The sequence below is a fragment of the Triticum urartu genome, chromosome 6 (assembly GCF_003073215.2).
Source record: "Triticum urartu cultivar G1812 chromosome 6, Tu2.1, whole genome shotgun sequence".
In the NCBI taxonomy this organism is placed as follows: Eukaryota; Viridiplantae; Streptophyta; class Magnoliopsida; order Poales; family Poaceae; genus Triticum; species Triticum urartu.
In genome coordinates, this window is record NC_053027.1 from 107,641,039 (window position 1) to 107,662,972 (window position 21,934).

A 21,934-nucleotide genomic window follows, 5' to 3' on the forward strand; every position below is an offset into this window, starting at 1 on the left:
TCAAAGTAACTGAGATTCAGTCTGTTGTGGAGCAGCTACATGATGACATGCAGGAGAGGAAGGGCAAGACAACCACTGATGCATTTGCCAGAGTGCCTCGAGCTCAGAGATCTGCTGCAGTGCCTGTTCCAGACACTAGAGTCACTTCATCTGCACCAGCTACAACTTTAGTGCCACCAGCTCCAGCACCTACCCCATCAGCTCCGTCTACTTCGACTGAAGCCTTCGTCCTTGGAGTTCTCCGGACACCACCACCTGAAGACCAAGCCTGAGAGACGTCCTAGTGCTATGCATTTTCTATGAACTTTTTGGTAACTTGTTGCCAAAGGGGGAGAAAAATGTATAGATCATAGGCTTCGAGAGAGAGCGTTGCTTTTTATTCTCTCTTGCTTTGGTGGTTGAACTTTGTTTGTCTTTTGATTGCTTGAGATACTACGCTATTATCTGTGAGACATTGATGATCATGTGGTTGATCATAAGCTGCACTTATGCTTGTTGGATGATATTATCTTACTTATCCTTATATGATCATTCACTTTGCTTGGTGATGAGTGCATGTATTTAATTCTTATCATTTTGAGCGCTCCACCAAGATGTATGTGACATGGAAGAGTAACCCAAGATCCTAACTCATTGTGCATTTGCAGTCCAAAGCAAATCTTAAGATATGCACAAATTTAGGGGGAGCTCTTGCTTTTCACATACTTCTCAAAGCGACAATATCTTTCACTCTTATTATCATTTGTCGAAGCTTTGATCTATATGTTGTCATCAATTACCAAAAAGGGGGAGACTGAAAGTGCAACTATCCCCGAGTGGTTTTGATAATTCCTAACAACATATAGCTCATTGAGCTAACATTATTCCAAGATTAATATTTCAGGAAAAGCTCAATGAATGGCATGGCATGGATGAGGAAAGTGGATCCGTCAAAATTCTAAGGACAAAAAGTTTGGCTCAAGCTTCAAGATCAAGACTCTACATTTTATATTTTAGTGATCCAAGATCACATTGAGTCTATAGGAAAAGCCAATACTATCAAGGAGGGATGAGGTGTTGCTTAATGGCTTGCTTGCTCAAAGTGCTTAGTGATATGCTCCAAAACCCTCAACTACCTTCCCACATCCACATATGACCTAAACCAAAAGACAAACCCGGCCCCACCGATTCTATCTATCCGGCGCCACCAAGTTTCAAATGTCTTACGTTATGCCCTAACCCTAGGCAAATCGGTTTCACCAATAGGGATCTCGGTCTCACCGAGATGGGATTGTAATCTCTCTGTTTCCCTTCGTAACATTTCGGTCTTACCAAGATGAGCGATCGGTCCCACCGAGATTGCAATGTAAACTCTCTGTTTCCCTTTTGTAACATTTCGGTCTCACCGAGATGAGCGAATCGGTCCCACCGAGTTTACCTGACCAAATCTCTGGTTAGCTTATTACCAAAATCGGTCCCACCGAGTTTGTGTAATCGGTCACAGCGAGATTACGTTATGCCCTAACCCTAACCATACCGGTCCTACCGAGTTGCATCTCAGTCCCACCGAAAATCCTAACGGTCACTAGATTTGCTGAATCGGTCCGACCGAGTTTAACCATTCGGTCCCACCGAGTTTGGCAAATTGTGTGTAATGGTTAGATTCTGTGTGGAGGCTATATATACCCCTCCACCCACTCTTCATTTGTGGAGAGAGCCATCAGAAGATACCTACACTTCCAATACATATTTTCTGAGAGAGAACCACCTACACGTGTGTTGAGGTCAAGATATTCCATTCCAACCATATGAATCTTGATCTCTAGCCTTCCCCAAGTTGCTTTCCGCTCAAATCTTCTTTCCACCAAATCCAAATCCTGTGAGAGAGAGTTGAGTGTTGGGGAGACTATCATTTGAAGCACAAGAGCAAGGAGTTCATCATCAACACACCATTTGTTACTTCTTGGAGAGTGGTGTCTCCTAGATTGGCTAGGTGTCACTTGGGAGCCTCCGACAAGATTGTGGAGTTGAACCAAGGAGTTTGTAAGGGCAGGGAGATCGCCTACTTCGTGAAGATCTACCGCTAGTGAGGCAAGTCCTTCATGGGCGACGGCCATGATGGAATAGACAAGGTTGCTTCTTCGTGGACCCTTCGTGGGTGGAGCCCTCCGTGGACTCGCGCAACCGTTACCCTCTGTGGGTTGAAGTCTCCATCAATGTGGATGTACGATAGCACCACCTATAGGAACCACGACAAAAACATATGTGTCTCCAATTGCGTTTGAATCCTCCAAACCCTTCCCTTTACATTCTTGCAAGTTGCATGCTTTACTTTCCGCTGCTCATATACTCTTTTGCATGCTTGCTTGAATTGTGTGGAGATTGCTTGACTTGTGCTAAGATAGCTAAAATCTGCCAAGAACTAAAATTGGGAAAAGGCTAGATTTTTATTTAGTCAAGTAGTCTAATCACCCCCCCCCTCTAGACATACTTTCGATCCTACAACCTACTCGATCCTACACGAATAAATAGCAAATCACGCACATACTAGTACCTCCTTTCCGATTTGCAGGGCTTGAGCAAAGCAGCAAGACCAAGGCATGGCAATAATTAATGGCATGCAGAAGTTTAAGCCTAATTAATTCCGGCAATTTAAGTGGCTGCATGTGTGCCCTCGGCTGCGACTCGTTGCATGCTGCTTCGCGTACTGCCTGCGAGCGATTCTGAGTGCCTGCATGCAGCCGGCTATAATTAAGGCAGCTAACTGATGCGAAAAAAGATACGCTTTAATTGTTGCGGGCTTTTTAAATCCGTGGAATCATTATTGACAAGGAGGGAGATGATTCGAGTGCACTCGTTTGACCGCCATGTCGGCGTGCGACCCAGACGGGACAGGATGGCACACTCATAATTTCAGTTTCTCTAGTTTTCCACGGCAAGCTGGCGCGCTAAGCCATTATGCATTGAATTCCGATGATCGTCGTGCTACCTTCCGCGTATAAGTACTGTTTCCCGGCCTTCTCCGGTGCCACCATGACCCAACTCGCCATATCCTCATAAGCCCCCACCGGCCCGACGTCGCTCGCCACGTCCGCCATGCCCCCGCCTGTCCGTAGTAGGCGACGCCGGAGGCGGTCACCGCCAGAACTAGTGTTCGGGTTTTCACCGAAAGGCAGATGGAGGGAGGAGGTATTCTATCTGTCTTTAGATGGCAATGCGGAGATCGAGGATTTGTTGGAGCGCGACCGCATGGCAGAGGAGCAGGAGTTGTTGGAGCGCGACCGCCTGGCGAAGGAGCAGCGTATCGCCGATTTGCGCCGCCAGCGGGACATGGAGCAGCAGCGCACTGACGCTCTGAGTCACGAGCAGAGCGCCCGCAACTGGGCCGACTACGTGGAGGTCGGCGCCTAGCAAATAGCCCTGGAGGCTGTCGGGCACTTACGCGTTCGCGACGCCGATTTTTACTACCAGCTCGTCAAGTGGGTTTCCCGCTTGGAAGTCAAAGCTTCGGTGGACCACGCCGGCATGGAAAGGGCCAACGCGTGCGAGCAACGCGCCCTATCGCACCTCTTGCAAGTCCGAGGCGAGGCGCACGACGCCGGTGCCGGCGTTTAGCGTGTACCACAGATGGCGGCTGGCATCGTCTAGTTAGCTAAGAGTAAGTTAGTACTTGTACACTACTAGAGTATTAGTGGGAGTAGATAGTTAACTTGTCTATGATGGTTGTCAACGTGGAAGTTCAGTACTCTATATGTGGATCAGACCTGTTACTTTGCTCTGAAGTTGAACTTTCCGTTTGAACGTATGGAATGGGCTGTTATTTTTTAAATGGGTTGTATTTGTCCTCCACGGGTTTAGAGGCTGACTTGTGGGCCTAGCAAGTTGACGCGTACACAATCAGGAGATGATTGTACGTGGAGAGGATGACAGCAGGGACCCGCCAAGGTCATGGCAGTATGCAAGCAAGTGCCTCCTTATTTCAAGCCAATAAAAAATGGCTCCTCCTAGTGGATTTCTGAAATCTGGGTCCCATGCCATTGTCAACGTAGTCAATAAACGAGAGAATTGCACAACGAGCGGCTGACACCAGGGACCCAGCAGCTCGCCCAGTTATTTTTCTTTTGGGTTAATTTGATAAATGCCACTCCAAATCTGGTGTATCCGAGAAATGCCACTGCAATTTCCAAACTTTGAAAAATGTCATTTCTAGTGGCATTTTATGAAGTCTGGAGTGGCGTTTTTCAAAGTTTGCAAACTGCAGTGGCGTTTTCCAAAGTTTGCAAAAATTGCAGTGGCATTTTTCAAAGTTTTTAAATTGCAGTGGCATTTTTGTGAATCGCCATAATTGGAGTGGCATTTATCTAATTTGTTTTTGAGACGGAAGCAGGGTGTCAACTGTGCTGTGCGGGACACTCTGGCCTGTCTAGACAGCCTTTTCTTTTATGTTTACCACAGACCAGCCCAGTAGTTTTTTTATTTCTAAAAATGGCTATCCCAGTTTTTTTGTGATTTGTCAAGTGAGTCGCTTTATCAGGCCTGTTGGGCTGCAAATCTTTCAAGACGAGGAGAGCTTCATTCGGCTGGCCGAGAAAATGGCCTATCAGTAATGAGAAATGGGTTGTACATTTTTAAAACACATCAAACCGGCAATTAGTTTCAAATATCTTTTTTTCATTTCGAGATTTTAAATTGCATTGATTTTTATGCGTGGACGATTTATTGGATTTTATATTGATATACATTTATTTTTAAAATCAGTCTGAATGTGACTCAAAATTTCGGGATTAAAAATAGTTCAGACCGCACCGACATATGCAAATTTTCGCATAATTTTTTAACCGTGGCCACAATATGGGTTGTAATGCTAACAAAAAGAATATGGGCTCCAAAAAACCCCGTAAGAATTAGCAAATGGGTTGTAAATTATTTGAAATAATGGCAGATGGGTTGTATGCTGTTTTCCACAGATTTGAGGCTTTCCATAGATGGCTTGTATACTGTTGGATGTCCATCCAACGGCCGTCGTGCTTCTTCAATCTCTGCTCTTCCTGCTCCAGCCACTCAAACAAGCGCCGGCGGGACTGCCTGCTCCCTCCTCCCCGCGGCCGGCTGTGCTGACGCGCAGGCCTCACCGCCCCACCATACTCCCATCGCTGGCCTAGCCATCCCTCTACTCACCCACACCTACTATTATTCTCCAGTGATGGCAAACGAACCAGTAAACCCTCGTACAGTCGTACTCCCCTCTGCGTGGGAAACAAAAACAACTGCCGAGTCTTCCCTGCCTCCATGTCGTTCCCTTCCTAGGCCTCGCCGTCGTCCACTGCCCTGGTGCTCTCGGTGTGGCGTGGTCAATGTGGTCAACGACCGACATGCATCTGAAGTGGACTGTACGTGGAGAGGCTGATAGCTGGGTCCACGACCGCATGCAAGGAAATGGCTCCTTATTACGCGCAAAATAATGATTCCTCCACCTGACATCTCGGACCCACCGAAAGGGCCTCTGTATTTCGCGAAAAAAACGTTATTGCCGCTGACAGCTCGGACCCACCAGCTATATCTTCGCACGCAAGGAAGTGCCTCCTTATTACGCATAAAAAATGAATACTCCCCCTGCTAGCTGGGACCCAGTATAGTGGGCCTACTAAGTTGACGGGGACGAAGGGCTTTGTCAACTTAGTCAATATGCACGATTCTAGCTCGACTGACCGTACGATGTCCATCCAACGGTCGTAGTTCTTCTTCAACCTCTGGTCTTCTTGCTCCAGCCGCCCAAAGCAGCGCCGGTCATGCCGCCTACTCCTGCCTCCCGTGGCCGGCTGTGCTGCCGCGGAGGCCTCACCGCCCCCATACTACTCCCACCGCTGGCCAGACCATCCCTCCACTCCACTCACCCACACCCCCTGTTATTCTGCGGCGACGGCAGCACAGCCGAACCAGTGAACCCTCATACTCCTCTTCGCGTGGGCATTCACTGCCGCGTCTTCCCCGGCTCCTCGTCGTCCCCTTCCTAGGCCTCACCGTCGTCCACCGCCATGGTGTTCTCGGCTCGGCGTGGTCAATGACCGAATTCCATCAGAAGAATACTGTACGTGGAGAGGCTGACAGCTGGGTCCACGGCAGCCGCAAAGGAGTGCCTCCTTATTACACGGAAAATAATTATTCCTCCACCTAACAGCAGGGACCCACCGGACGCCCACCAGTATTTCACGAAAAAAATGTTTGCCCCTGACTGCTGGGACCCACCCGACGGGCCACCGTATTTCGCGAAAAAAACATTCCCCCTGCTGTCATCTCGGACCCACCGGAAGTGCCTCCTTATTACGCACAAAAAATGAATACCCCCTGCTAGCTGGGACCCACCTTGGTGGGAGGCTGACTTGTGGGCCTACTAAGTTGACGGGGACGGAGGGCTTTGTCAACTTAGTTAATATAAACGATTCTAGCTCCAGTGACCGTACGATGTCCATCCAACGGCCGTAGTGCTTCTTCAACCTCTGGTCTTCTTGCACCAGCCGCCCAAAGCAGCGCCGGTCGTGCCGCATGCTCCTGCCTCCCGTGGCCGGATGTGCTGCCACGGAGGCCTCACCGTCCCCTACTATTCCCACCGCTGGCCAGGCCCTGCGGCGACGGCAGCCTCACACCACAGCCGAACCAGTGAACCCTCGTATTCCTCTCCGCGCGGGCTTCCACTGCCACGTCTTCCCTGGCTTCGCGTCGTCCCCTTCCTAGGCCTCGCCGTCCTCCACCGCCCTGGTGCTCTCGGCGCGGCATGGTCAACGTGGTCAAGGAACGACTTCCATCGGACATGGACTGTACGTGGAGAGGCTGACAGCTGGGTCCACGGCCGCAGCAAGGAAGTGCCTCCTTATTACGCGGAAAATAATGACTCCTCCACCTGACAGCTGGGACCCACCAGATGGGCCACTGTATTTCGTGAAAAAAAGTTTCCCCCTGACGGCCGGGACCCATCAGCTACATCTTCGCACGCAAAGAAGTGCGTCCGGGCAAAAAAACGATTCGCCCCCCTAACTGCTGGGACCCACCAGCTACATCTTCGCACGCAAGGAAGTGCGTCCGAGAAAAAAAGCGATTCGCCCCCTGACTGCTGGGACCCACCAGCTACATCTTCGCACGCAAGGAAGTGCCTGACAGTCGGGACCCACCTGGTCGAAGCGTACATAGCGTTGTCATTCTGGTTCCGAACGTGTACATACATATATACTGGTGGATGTAGAGGCGTGCACGTGTCGTAGTAGAGGCGCGCATGTAGCATGTACACATACATATAGCGGCCAGGGTGCAAGAAAGAAAATACGGCCACGTATGTGTACATACGGGCGGGGTCTCGAACGCCTACTCGCGCATACGTACGGCGAGGGCTCGTGTACATGGCTGGGTCAGAACGGAGAAACAGCGTCGTCGTCGTGTTCATGGGGAGGCAACATAATGCGTCGTGTTCATGGGGAGGCAACGGAATGCGTCGTGTTCATCGGGAGGCAACGGAATGCATCGTGTTCATCAGGAGGCAACGGAACGCGTGGGAGCCAACCGGCTGGGTCGAAATGGAATGCGTGGTCGTGTTCATCGGGAGGGCTTAGACGGTACAGACGATGGAAACGAGGCCTGGCGTACCGCAGAACGGAGGAAACGGACCTCATACGGTCGAAACGGGGGTCCTGTTGATCGGGAGGGGTGTGGCGTACCGCAAAACGGAGGAAACGGGCCTCCTACGGTCGAAACGGGGGTCCTGTTGATTGGGAGGGGGTGTGGCGTACCGCAAAACGAACGAAACGGACCTCCTACGGTCGAAACATGGGTCCTGTTCATCGGGAGGGGTGTGGCGTACCGCAAAACGGGACTCCACAGGATACTGTTCATCTCCACCGTCGACCTCCTCCAGCCTCCACGGGCTACCGTTGACCTCCTCCAACCTCCACGGGATCCTGTTCATCCAGCCTCCACCGCGCGCTACTCCACCGGCTACTGTTCAACCACCCCTCCACGGGCACCCCTCCACCGTCTACTGTTCATCCAGCCCTCCACCACACCACGGGGTCCTGTTCATCCAAAGGCAACGCCACCGCTCACTGTTCATCCACCCCCCCCCTGCAACGCTCACTGTTCATCCAATCGATCGGCTTCAGTTAGCAGCAGTAGCGAAGGAATCGCTCGATCGGGTTCAGTTAACAGCCATCGATCGATCGCTCGGGTTCAGTAACGCGTAGCCTGCAGTGCAATCTCACGGGTTCAGTTAGAGCCCAACGCCTCGCTCGGGTTCAATTAGAGCCAACGCCTCGCACACACGCGTGTACGTGTACGAGAGAAACGCGCATCGCTCGGCCCCCGGCCTCCCACCGTAACCGGGAACTCCCCGAAATTTTCCTCCCCCTCGCTTCTACCATGGTGTTTCCGTCATGGACGGCCCAAAGAATGTCATGCAGCTGCGTCTCCGGCCCGCCCAGGATGAAAAGCCCATTTTCTGTCATGATTTTTTATCATAGAAGTAGGAGCCCACCACATCTATGATGATACCGGGTTTTGTCACAATTATCGTCATAGAAGTGTCAAATGTATGACACAAATTTTTTCGTTCAGCCCAAAATGTCACGGATGTGTCTTTTTTTTGTAGTGTAAGAGAGACCTGAAGGATTGGAGTATCACCAAAGAGCTAGCTATGGACACGGGTGCATGGAAGCTTGCTATCCATGTGCTAGAGCCATGAATTGGTTGCGAGATCTTATGGGTTTCACCTCTAGCCTACCCCAACTTGTTTGGGACTAAAGGCTTTGTTGTTGTTGTTGTTGTTGTTGTTGTTGGATGCACACCCACTTAGTTTTCTTTTTTGAGCTTTCATAAACTTATAGCTCTAGTGTTTCTATTGCATGGCAATCCCTACTAACTCACATTGATATCTATTGATGGGCATCTCCATAGCCCGTTGATACGCCTAGTTGATGTGAGACTATCTCCTTTTGTCTTCTCCACAACCACCTTCTATTCCACCTATAGTGCTATGTCCATGGCTCATGCTCATCTATTACGTGAAAATTGAAAAAGTTTGAGAACATTAAAAGTATGAAATAGTTGCTTGGCTTGTCATCAAGGTTGTGCATGATTTGAATATTTTGTGTGATGAAGATGAAGCATAGTCAGACTATATGATTTTGTAGGGATAAGCTTCCTTTGGCCATGTTATTTTGAGAAGACTTAATTATTTTGTTAGTATGCTTGAAGTATTATTGTTTTTGTCAATATTAAACTTTTATTTTGAATCATACGGATCAGAACATTCATGCCACAATAAAGAGAATTACATGGATAAATACGTTATGTAGCATTCCACATCAAAAATTCTGTTTTTATCATTTACCTACTCGAGGACGAGCAGGAATTAAGCTTGGGGATGCTTGATACCTCTCCAACGTATATATAATTTTTGATTGTTCCATGCTATTATATTATCTGTTTTGGATATTTTATATGCATTAATATACTATTTTACATTATTTTTAGGACTAACCTATTAATCTAGAGCCCAGTGCCAGTGCTAGTTCCTGTTTTATCCTTGTTTTAGAGTTCCGCAGAAAAGGAGTACCAAACAGAGTCCAAACGGAATGAAACTTTCACGATGATTTTTCTTGGACCAGAAGACATCCAGAGGACTTGGAGTACATGTCAGGGAAGCCACGAGGCACCCACAAGAACGGAGGGCGTGCCTAGGGGGTAGGGCGCGCCCCCACCCTTATGGGCCCCTCATGACTCCATCGACCTATTTCTTCCACCTATATATTCTCAAATATCCCAAAACCTTTCAGGGGAGCCACGAAACCACTTTTCCACCACCGCAACCTTCTGTACACGTGAGATCCCATCTAGGGGCCTTTTCCGGCATCCTGCCGGAGGGGGATTCGATCACGTAGGGCTTCTACATCAGCACCATTACCTCTCTGATGAAGCGTGAGTAGTTTACCACAGACCTACGGGTCCATATCTAGTTGCTTCTTCTCTCTCTTTGATTCTCAATACCATGTTCTCCTCGATGTTCTTGGAGATCTATTCGATGTAATACTCTTTTGCGGTGTGTTTGCCAAGATCCGATGAATTGTGGATTTATGATCAACTTATCTATTAATATTATTTGAATCTCCTCTGAATTCTTATATGCATGATTTGATATCTTTGCAAGTCTCTTCGAACTATCGCTTTGGTTTGGCCAACTAGATTGGTTTTTCTTGCAATGGGAGAAGTGCTTACCTTTGGGTTCAATCTTATGGTGTCCTTTCCCAGTAACAGTAGGGGCAGCAAGGCACATAATGTATTGTTTCCATCGAGGATAACAAGATGGGGTTTTCATCATATTTATTGAGTTAATTCCGCTACATCATGTCATCTTACTTAATGCGTTACTCTGTTATTTATGAACTTAATACTATAGATGCAGGTAAGAGTCGGTCGATTGTGGAGTAATAGTAGTAGATGCAGAATCGTTTTGGTCTACTTGACAAGAACGTGATGCCTATATTCATGATCATTGCCTTAAATATCATCATAACTTTACGCTTTTCTATCAATTGCTCGGCAGTAATTTGTTCACCCATCGTAATATTTTCTATCTTAAGAGAAGCCTCTAGTGAAACCTATGGCCCCGGGTCTATTTTCCATCATATAAGTTTCCGATCTACAATTTTAGTTTCCTATTTACTTTCTTTGCAATCTTTTACTTTCCGTTCCATAAACCAAAAATACCAAAAATATTACTTTATCGTTTATCCATCTATATCAGATCTCACTTTGCAAATAACCGTGAAGGGATTGACAACCCCTTTGTCGCGTTGGGTGCAAGTTGGTGTTTGTTTTTGCAGGTATTCGGTGCCTTGCTGTGTTATCTCCTACTGGATTGGTACCTTGGTTCTCAAAAGCTGAGGGAAATACTTACTCTACTTTGTTGCATCACCCTTTCCTCTTCAAGGGAAAAACCAATGCAAGCTCAATAGGTAGCAACATTCGATTGTTACAGCAACAACCCCGAGTTTAATGTTTTAGACCTTTGCTCCACAAACTCTCTCTAGTCTCTAACCGACTGCAGATCACCTAGAAATGTCTATAGAGATTATCTCTAGCCCCTAAGGAATTGACAGGGGGAATTTCAGTAACTAGCAATGTTTAGTCACATTTGTTGCTCTGAATACACAAATTTTATAAGATTTGTGTATGAACTAGCAATGTTTGTTGCTCTAAATAACTAGCAATAACAATTAACACATTTTTGTTGCTCTGAATGATACTAACATGGACAATGGAGTACAGTAACATGAAGGTTAGCCAAGCGATATGCTGATCAAGTTAACAATGGAGTAGTAACATGAACAATGGAGTACATAAATGGTCAATGTCCATAAATTTTGCCATAATTTCAGGAACTATAGATGACCAAGTTTGCAGCACCCTCTTCAAGCAATTGCAAATGCATGTTAATTGTTAGTGATGAAGAGGAAGAGTGAGTATAAGACTAGCTGTGATGGGAGCATACAAAGAGACCTTATTTGCATGACCAAATCGTCCACATTGATGGAAGAAGTTGCACAATATCTGAAGATCATACCATCTGAAAAAGCTTCAATTTCATCCTTATCTGATCCACTCCAAGAACTTATTGCAGCAACGATGTCAGAGTCTAACATTGTAGATTCAGTTCTAGCACTCTGTGAACATCATGAACAGAGGAAAGAATCAATATACTCCTTGAGTTTCAACTGTCTGAAATTTGTTTGCATGAACAGAGAAATCTTCTGCATGAAACTTGATTCAGTGAATAGCATGACAAAATCTTCCTTTGCGAGTGATCTACTATTTGACTGAACTTCTGTTTCATCTGGTAAGTTTTTCACAACAACTGTATAGTAAATCTTCTGAAGGAGGAACATTGCAAGTTTAGCTTTCACTGAAACTTGCAATGTCTTGAAGCAGAAGTTCATCTTGAAAAGAAGCTAAACCATCTATTCCTAAAACTTGCAATGTTCCTAAATAACTAAACCATCTACTGCTCGATCACTTTAATCTTCTCTTTAACAGAACTTTTGTTTCATCTATAGAGAAGTCATGCAGAGAAATCTTCTGTATGACTAAATCTACAAGTAGGGGGTGACGAGCTTTTAATTGGCACCAGACGAGGAAGCGGCGACAAGTATGGGAGGTGGACGGGGGTGGCGACGAGGAGGAGAGAGCTGAGCAGGGGTGCTCCGTCTTGGGCAAGGGGGTAGCAAAAATGCCATTGTGGCATGAATTTTTGGACAGAGGGAGTATAATTTTATCCATTTTATCCAATACTCTAACAACATTTTATCCATTGGTACTCGATTTAATTGATGTCTACTTTAGATGGCTTGGCTGCTTCTTAATATAGTTTCTTGACATTTATATTCTTGTCGACTGTTGAAGATTGTTCATTCTCAGCCGCTACGGCTGCGTTTGCACATGTTCTTGGTTGGACACACCAAGCTCACACTGAATTTATTGGAAACACAGATGGGTAAGAATGGTATTTCTTTTCTGAAATTGACCTAATGTGGTTCAAAATGTACACTAGGTGCTTGTTCTTTAACAACTCTTGGTGGCATCAGTGACCAAATACAAAGAACAAAAAAATTCTCCTTGTACGAGAATCACAACACTGTAAGAACATCTTGCTAGTACAAGTTATTTCTAACAATTGTAAGGATGTGTTTGGCTGCTCCTCCTCTTGCATCTCTACTTGTCTAAATATCAACACCCTTCTCTTTTCTGCTCTTCTCTGCTCTTAGCAGAGTAGGCGCAACCAACACATCATTACAACTGGCTCCTGCTCTAACTCACTGCCACTATGTTCACAAATTCTTCCTTTAGATTACAACAAGCAACTGAAATAATATATAAGCTATAAATACCGGTCTTAGTGTTCCATGCAGCTACATTACTTGCTTGTTGCCAACACTTGTCTTTTTGCCAGATAAATGGCAACCTACTACTGATGTCTGCACACACTACCCAATGCAAATAGCTTTGTCTAGATCTTTTATTAATAGTTTATTCAGTCTTACTATCAACCAATGTGCTATTATATCCAGGCCACCAACCAAACACTTCCTGCCCAGGCCATATTTGCCAGGCAAAAATCAGCACCAACTCAGGCACAAGCCAGGCGCTAGTTTTCCTAGGCACGAAGCCCAGGTCACCATCCAAACTACCCCTAAACCAATGCCAAAGTTGCAAAATATTACCCACCAATGCCAAGTGATAAAGAACGTTTTAGACAAGGGAATGCCCGCCTGGGCCGACCCATGCAGTAGGGACCTTCTATACTGCGCTTTGCGTGCTGGGAGAAGACGCGGCATGCCCGTTTGGGCCGGCTCATATCCCGGCGGTCCTTTTATTTTATTTTCTTTTTCTTTTTCTTCCCTGTTTTCGTTTGTTTTACTTTAAATAATTTGGGACTTCAACAAAATTCTGGATTTTTTAAAAACAATTTTGAAATAAATTTTTACTAAATCACAAAATGTTTGTGGATTCAAAAAATGTTCGCAATTTTGTAAAAAAATGTTTGCTCATTCAAAAAATGTTCCAAATTTTAAAAACATATGCTTGGGAAATAAAAAAATATTCATGATTTTTTTAAAAGTTAGTGTATTAAAAATGTTAATGAAATTGAATAAAATTTCACCAATTCAAAAAATGTTCATGAATGAAAAAATATCCTAAAAATTTAAAAACTGTTCATGAGTTAGAAAATAGTTTATTCATTCATAAAATATTGGATGATTCAAAAAATTTATAAGTTAAATCAAAAACATGTTCGTGAATTTCAAAAATTGTTCCACCAATTTCCAAAAAAATGTTCGTCAATTCTAGAAATGTTCGCCGATTCAAGATAATTGTTTAAAATGTTGACAATTTTATAAAAATATTTGCAAATATAATAAATGTTCATGAATTCAAAAAAATGTTCTTGATTTAAGAACATGTTCAAAAATTTGTAAAGTGTTCACAATTTGAAATATGTTCAAGAGTTTAAAATATGTTCATGATTTCATGAAATTGAGAGTGATAGTGTATCTCAGTGATGCAGCAAAATGTGATCATGGCCATTGGAGATTTTTCTTTTCCGAATGCAACGCATGGGACCTTTTGCTACTATATTCAACAAACCGAGTCCCAAAAATATGCATACAAGGTAAACTAGCAGAAGTGCCAGAAAAAACACCGCACTTTTGACCCAATAAAAACACATGCTGGCACAGCCCCCTCAGCTGAACCGATGAGAAATAACTCATTTTTACATCATTGACCAAAGTTATATCATGTGAAATTCAAAACAAATAATTCATATGATATTCTTTAGTGAGGGTGTGGACAAATAGCACGCACGGGAAGGAACAGAACTTAAACTGCCCAAAAAAGCAAACACACGAAGACAAGCAGATTATATTCAACCCCCCCCCCCCCCTGGCTACCCCGCACAACTGCACTCAAACACCAAGGAGAATCGGTTTTTGGACGGGAATGAGGTGCCCGCTCTTCCTCAAAAATGTGCCTTATTGGTCGTGCGCTGAAGCTCCCCCCTCCCCTTCTCTCTCTCTCTCACACTCAATAGCTCATCCCCTCTAGAAATGACACACAACTGAAAAGGACACCCCCACATGAGTCGGAGTCCAAACATGGAGTGGACGGCCCACAACCTGAATAAAAAGTCCAACGACAAATAAACCCGACACGCACTCGCGAGTGATAGACAAATGAGGGACACCTGCGACGCTGAGATTCATGCATGATCAGACTGACACAAAATTCTACCTAAAGCCAAATAAAAAACAGATGACTGATTTTTACTAAAAATGTATATATTAGCAGAAAAGAACATCAGTGCTGACAAGATTTAAGAAACCATCGAGATTAATTTAGGAGACGGGACAAATTCTAACGACAATTACACTTGCTAGATTTTTCATAGCAAGGAAGGATGCATTTCAGATGTTGAATCACATGCTACGACATTATGTGAAGATTTACTATTCAATTAGGACAAAGTAATTTCTATCCACACTTCTAAGGCAAACAATACAAAGGAAGTAACTGCGGCTCCCTCCACATTTTCGCATCCGGGCTTGGGACCGGCAAAGGCAGTGTTAGGCCACACCAACCAATCATTCAGCAAAGCATACAAGGCACACACACTTAGAGAGTCAGGCCACACACAATCACACACACACATTCATTGTCAAAATGCAACACACTTCTAAGGCAAACAATACAAAGGAGGTAACTGCAGCTCCCTCCACATTTTCGCATCCGGGCTTGTGACCAGCAAAGGCAGTGTTAGGCCACACTAACCAATCATTCAGCAAAACATACAAGCCCCCCCCACACACATAGAGTCAAGCCACACACAATCACACACACAGTCATTGCCAAAATGCAATATTCATAGTCACACACATCACAGTCAAATGCACAATATTCACACAGTCAAACACACAGTCAAACACAGTCACACACACAGTCACACATCACAGTCAAATGCAATATTCGCACACAGTCACACACACAGTCCCACACACACAGTCAAGCCACACACATAAGAGAGTCAAGCCACAAACAGTCAGACAGATACAGAATGGAGCACTTGCACACAAGAAACAACAAGAAACAGACATAGATAGGGGCACAAACAGAAAGCAAATACACGCAAGACTGAAGTAAACTCAGAAAGCTATAAAGAAATTCCAGAACCTGAATGACTAAACGATTTCTCTTGAGGGGTGAGGGTGATTCAGATCTTCGTTCCTGAAAACAGGAAGCTGGTTAGAGGCTGATTAAGTGATTATCTTCATCACTACCCACAAGTTTGTAGGCCTATGTAAAAGAAATGTTAAATGTGTTCTTATTCTACTTACTAGAGAAAGCAAGGCATGTAACATGAGCACTTATAGAAATTCTGGCTCAGGTAAGCCATTCATACCTAAAAAAAATATGTTTCAAGTTGGCAACTGTGGTTGCCTCTCATGAGTTACAAGCCGATGGATAGTCTGAAATGACATGAGCAACTTAAAATGTGAGTTTCCACAATGCAAATGATGTTTCTATATTCTTGAAGCAAGAAAAGTATCTTACGTTACCAGCAGCACCAATAGTCATATTTACAAAAGAAGATTAAGATGACCTGTGATGTAATAAGCATCATATGAGTCAAAAAATACTTGGAAATCAGTTTATGATCATATCAACATAGGTAATTATTCATGTGTGTGTATCAAAGTTATCTAGATAGGAACTTACTGAGTCTCTGTATCTTGCAACTCCAATAATTCACCTGGTTTGTCGTCTTGCTTTAGCTATAGGTGAGAAGAATTGATAACAAATAGAAGTTACACAAATGTAAGTACCCCATTCCTACAATATTCAGATGTCTGATGCACGGTATGATGTTCAAGAAAGAGTGAGGAAGTGGCAGGGGCTACACGATTCATGTTAGGAATCTGGTAACAAAGAGGACCAAGGTAGTACCTTCTAGGAAGAAATTTTGCTATTTCTACCCATTTATTCCGATGGGCATTATTCAGTGCATGTTCCTCCTCAGTAGTCCAAGCATCTCTCTGTATGTCTGGATTCAGATGATTATGCCACCTAAGATGTTATGTATGAATTCGAAATCAGCTTCATAACCAATCGGCTCTTTATGTAACCAGTGTGTTTCTGAATTAGCAAACATTCGCCTGTTTGTCTTGCACAAAGGGGAAAATGCATTTAAGTAAACCATGAAAATAAAACAATCAAAAGATACCTCTCTTGACATTGCTTGCGTATACGTCCAGGTAGTGACCTTGCAATGAGACCAATTTGTTGCTCCATACTGCATTTTGAGCACAAATATCAGGTGCCAATGGGTAGTTATGGATACAACACATCTAAAAACAAAAGTACCTAGAAGTAGCAAATTTTGGCTAAATAAATGTTTTGACATCAGTGTCGCAAAATGTAAAGAACGTAAATATACCTGCGTTGTATGCAAACCCAACCATCAGTGTCCTTAGCAACACAATAAAGAGCCAATGTGACATGTCCAGATCCAATGTCTGTACCTTAAATAATTAGAAAAGCATTATTCCAGTGACTGGACAGAAGTAATACAAAAAAGAATATGATATCCACATAAGACATAATCAAAAAAAGTTCAGAAAAAAGAATAGTGCTAGGTCTGTTCACATTCAACAAACAGCAAAGCAATCAATCGTGAAATATAAAACACAAGTTATACAACCAAACATTCAGCAAAGCATCCAGGCCACACCATCAAACAAATGCAGTTTTCACACACAGTCACACACACACAGAGTCAAGCCAGAAACATATTCACCATCAAGCCACAAACAGTCACACACATAGTCAAGCCACACATATTCACCATCAAACCACACATAGTTACACACATAGTCCAGCCACACACAGAGAGAGTCTAGCCACACACACAATCAAGCCACAAACACAGAGTCAAGCCACACACATATTCACCATCAAGTCACATAGAGTCACAGACACAGAATGGAGCGCTTGCACAAAAGAAACGGACATAGGTAGCAGCACAAAGAGAAGCCTAATACATGCAAGACCGAAGTAAACTCAGAAAGCTATAAAGAAATTCTAGAACTTGAATGAGTAAACTGATTTCAAGTTGGCAACAGTGGCTGCCTCTCATCAGTTACAATATTGTGCATATTACAACAGCACTAAGAGCTTGCTCAAGAGCATTTTCATCAATCTATCTGAGAAAATACAGAAACAATGTTCCATCAAGATCTTTGAGAATAAAATATGGAGGCCATATCAGTTCCAAACACGACTTGCTAATAACCACTTCAGTACTTAAACATGAGTATCAAGTAGGGTAATTTATTACATACAGTAAGAAAAACATTGAAATATTTGAAGGGTGCAAAATAGAAATTAGGCACCACTACTCCGGCAAGGCAATAAAGAACCATACAAGAAAGAATATTAAAAATGAGTAAATTGCAAAAGAGAGAAACAAATCTACAACTGAATGGAGTAAGCCTTACTCATCCCCAATTTGGCGTTGCTCAATTTGAGAGATACCATAGTATCGAAGTGCAGCTTCCAAGAGTTTACGCTTTAGATCTAAAATTCTCGCATAGCAATACCTACAAGAGATATAAGAAGGGAACTAAATTTTTGTCCTTAGTTGTAGACAGATAGATTATTAAACTATTCCTGAACCAACAAACCTTGTATTGCAAGTTCAGAACTTCCTGGTTGCTGTTTGTGACCAAAAATGAGGCTTTGTTGATAAAAGCTTCAACATTCACTGCATCATCAACCTACAAAATGAAGAACTACATTAGTCCAGCTGAAAATGCAATGACGACAAAGGCTAGAAACGGGACTAACCTCCAAATAGAGGTGTGCAATCTGGACGCACTTGGATAATTTGTTTGTCATCAAGCATCCTGGTTTTTAAGAAGATGGTCAGATTCCCCAGACTTAGAATATCCAATGACATGTAAAGAGAGACAAAAGCTTTGCTTCTACCTGATTCCTGAGTCCAAGTCAATGCCACTAAGCATTTGTGCTGCTCTCGACCATTGTTGTTCAAATTCATATAGTTCTGCAAGCTTCTCCCTAATCACTACAACCTGCAGATAGCCAGCAAGGTTATACTATTCTCAGGTTATGCGCATCAAAACAGTAAATACACCATTTTAAAATAACAGGACGCATGTTTTTCTTCTTCTTAGCATCATGTGCAAAAGCAAGTGGGTAAATAGCTTAGCCACAAGTTCTGCAATTTGTTCATTTATTACGAACAAATTGTTCCAGGAGATCCATTTGGCAAACACAAGTTAAGCATGATGTGGCAGAACATCAACTACACATAAAATCAAGTGTACCTGATTACCTAGGCTGTGCGGTGGCCCAGACAAACCGTTCAGTGTCCTTAGCAACACAATAAAGAACAAATGTGAAATGTCCAGATCCACATGTCTGTACCTTAAATACTTATAAAAGCATTAGACTATGATATCCACATAACAGAAATATCACAAAGAAGTTCAGAAAAAAAGAATAGTCAGTTGTCTGCAGTAAACAAGTACTGGTCTGTTACCTACGATCAGGAACTACCAATACCAAGTTAGCACAAATGATTATTCGTCAAGACAATCACTCCTGCCATATAAACATGTAACTCAAGGAAAATTTGTAAGAGATGTGGTTAATTACTTAAATAAAACACACCATACCAAGTATACTAACACATAAGTGATATCAATAATTCCACTTTCCACATCAGATAGTATAAAACACACCATAGCTAGTCTAAAAAGCACCATGGCCTACACAGTTTGCACCCCTAAACGCATCCCCATATATGGAAAGATAGACATTGGGAACATAAGCAAAGCATGACAAGAAGAACCCGATTGGAAAGAACACTAAATAAGCAACCATCAGAACAACCATAATGTATCATCCCATCTCTGCTTATAAGATGGGTGATTCAAGAACATAAGAACAACCATAATGAACAACCATAACGACTAGTGCGCCAAACCAGAGTATCACAAGGGCGCATGCGTTTGAGGTATGGGAATTGCCGACGAACAACGCAGTGACGGAACCGAGGAACTGATCTGAGCGAACACAATAATCTGACCTTGCCTTGGCCTCTCCCCGTCTCCGTAATCTAAATTCAAAATTAGATGGGCGAACACGAAACACAGGGATACAATACGTAATCGTTCATTGCTCCGCCACGAATACGAAACACAGGATTGTGAGTGCCTCTCAGATAACTCAAGCGCACGCAGAAGTTAATGATCCAACAAACTCAGAATCAATATTAACTACTTAATGATCCAGCAAGCATTACAACAGAGTTTTACGGAATAGGGTGTCAGAAGCTCAATGATCAATGATTGCACTATAAGTTAATTGTCACAAAGTCTAGGCAAAGCAAGAAAAGCATTTTCCATTGACTGGACATTAGTAATACAAAGAAAGAATATGATATCCCCATAAGACATAACAAAACACGCATATCACTAAAAACTTAAGAAAAAAGAAGTCAACTGTCTACACTAAACAAATACTAAGTCATTAATCACAATACCGAGTTGATGCCATACAATTTAACATGACAAACAATATTTTTTCATGCACACTAACTAGGGATTAACAAATGTCAGAGCATAAGAGTTGGGCTACTCTATTGGATCACCATCATCACAAGAAAACAAGCAGCACATGTCCACGTTATAGGTTCGTTGAAATTCTTGTCCAAAGGAAAGGGACATGACAGAAGTTAGCAGCATTGGTAAAAAAACATGTGATGAACGTGCTTTCATGGATAAATAAATTCAGGAGTTATGCTCACAACAGATATGCCCAGGTGTGCAACGACAAAATACTGGAGTTATGCTATGCAATCTAGAATGTAGTCTAAGGGGAACTAACTAGCAGCAGCTCACCTAGAACTCGTATGAGTACTTCAATGGAAATAGCAACATCGGGAAGAAAAGAAGGAACATTGTCCAACAGTAGCAGGAGCAAGTGTTCAATTAGTCAAGCAGCAGGCCACATGGTTTGCACTGTTGTAAAACTTTTCTTCTTGGGACACACAAGCAAAGCATGATAAAAGAAACAAACTGGACAGAACATAAACAGTATACACCATCAGATCAAGCGTAAGGAATCACCCCATCTTTGAATCTAGGACGAGAGCACACACACGCCTAGCCGGTACAACAAGAACTCAAGAATTAACAGACCCTGGAACTCAAGAATTGACAGAGGGCCAACAAGAACTGACAGAGGGCCAACAAGAACTGGCAGAGGGCCAAGAAGTGACAGAGTATCACAGGAGAGCATACGTTTGAGTTCTGAAAATCACCAGGAACAACGTAGGTGACGGGACGGAAGAACCGGTCTGAACTAGCACGATAAACGAACCCCGTCTCCGGCCGTAATCCAATTTCGAAACCAGATCCATTCTGTTTGTTCCTGCAACCGACGAATTGCTAGTTCGGATAACAGAAGAAGCGCACACAGACATAATTGAGGCGAGACGGGCCAAGAACACGCGAGCGCATTGGGACAACCGCGAGGACGAGCAAAATCGAGCTAGGCGCGACCCTACATGGACGACGGCGAGGACGAGTGAAATCAAACCAGAAGCGGCCTACACGGACGACGGCGACGAGGACGAGCAAAATCGAATCAGACGCGACCCCAAACGGACGACGGCGAGGACGAGCAAAATCGAACGAGACACGACTCTAAACGGACGACAGCGAGGATGAGCAGAATCGAAACGGACGCGACCCTACACGGACGACGGCGGCGAGGAGGAGCCAAATGGAACCGGATGCGACCCCAAACGGACGACGACGAGGACGAGCAAGATCAAACCAGGCGCAATTCCGAACGGGCGAATCAAGCACGAGCGAAAACCAAATCAGGCGTGGTTCTAAGCCTAAACGGGCGACAAATCGAGGAGGAGCGAATCCAAACCAGACGCGAGGAGGTGGAGGCGATAGGCACGTCCCGGGGCCCCGGACGAAGAGAGGAGGAGGAGCAGACCGGCCACGACCGGAGCGCGGGGAGGGAGGAAAGGGCGCGCCTGGCCGTGGGCGCGCCGCCGGGGTAGAAGTCGTGCCGCCGGCTGGGTCCTTGCCGGAGACGGCCTCGGCGGGCGGCGGAAACCGGAGGGAAGTGGAGCTGGTGGTGGTGGGTTGGGGCTGGATCCGGACCGGACCGGGTGGGCAGGAGGGGTCGATCGGCAACGCAACACGGAGATATTACCGTTGGGAGCCTCAGATTGGGATCGGGTGCTCGAGGCAGACCGAGAAATTTCTAGCTAGGGCGGTCGAGGCAGAGGCGGTTGCATCCGGGCACACGGGCTATCCTG

General features: G+C 44.4%; 1 long non-coding RNA gene across 4 annotated transcripts; it reads right to left on the reverse strand.

Annotated features, from left to right (window-relative positions):
• Positions 1-15,521: 15,521 nt before the first annotated feature.
• LOC125516185 lies at positions 15,522-21,826 on the reverse strand. Of its 4 annotated transcripts, none has more exons than XR_007287279.1 (13): positions 19,133-21,826; positions 18,918-19,017; positions 18,559-18,662; positions 18,418-18,476; positions 18,255-18,347; positions 18,069-18,170; positions 17,009-17,093; positions 16,796-16,864; positions 16,519-16,638; positions 16,291-16,346; positions 16,126-16,174; positions 15,974-16,040; positions 15,522-15,798 (listed from the first exon to the last, which is right to left on the reverse strand). It is a non-coding gene; the product is annotated as an uncharacterized LOC125516185 (long non-coding RNA). The 4 variants fall into 4 exon arrangements; XR_007287280.1 differs by having other exon boundaries at positions 18,926-19,017; positions 19,133-21,825; XR_007287278.1 differs by having other exon boundaries at positions 15,527-15,798; positions 18,926-21,821.
• Between the last annotated feature and the right edge of the window lie 108 nt (positions 21,827-21,934).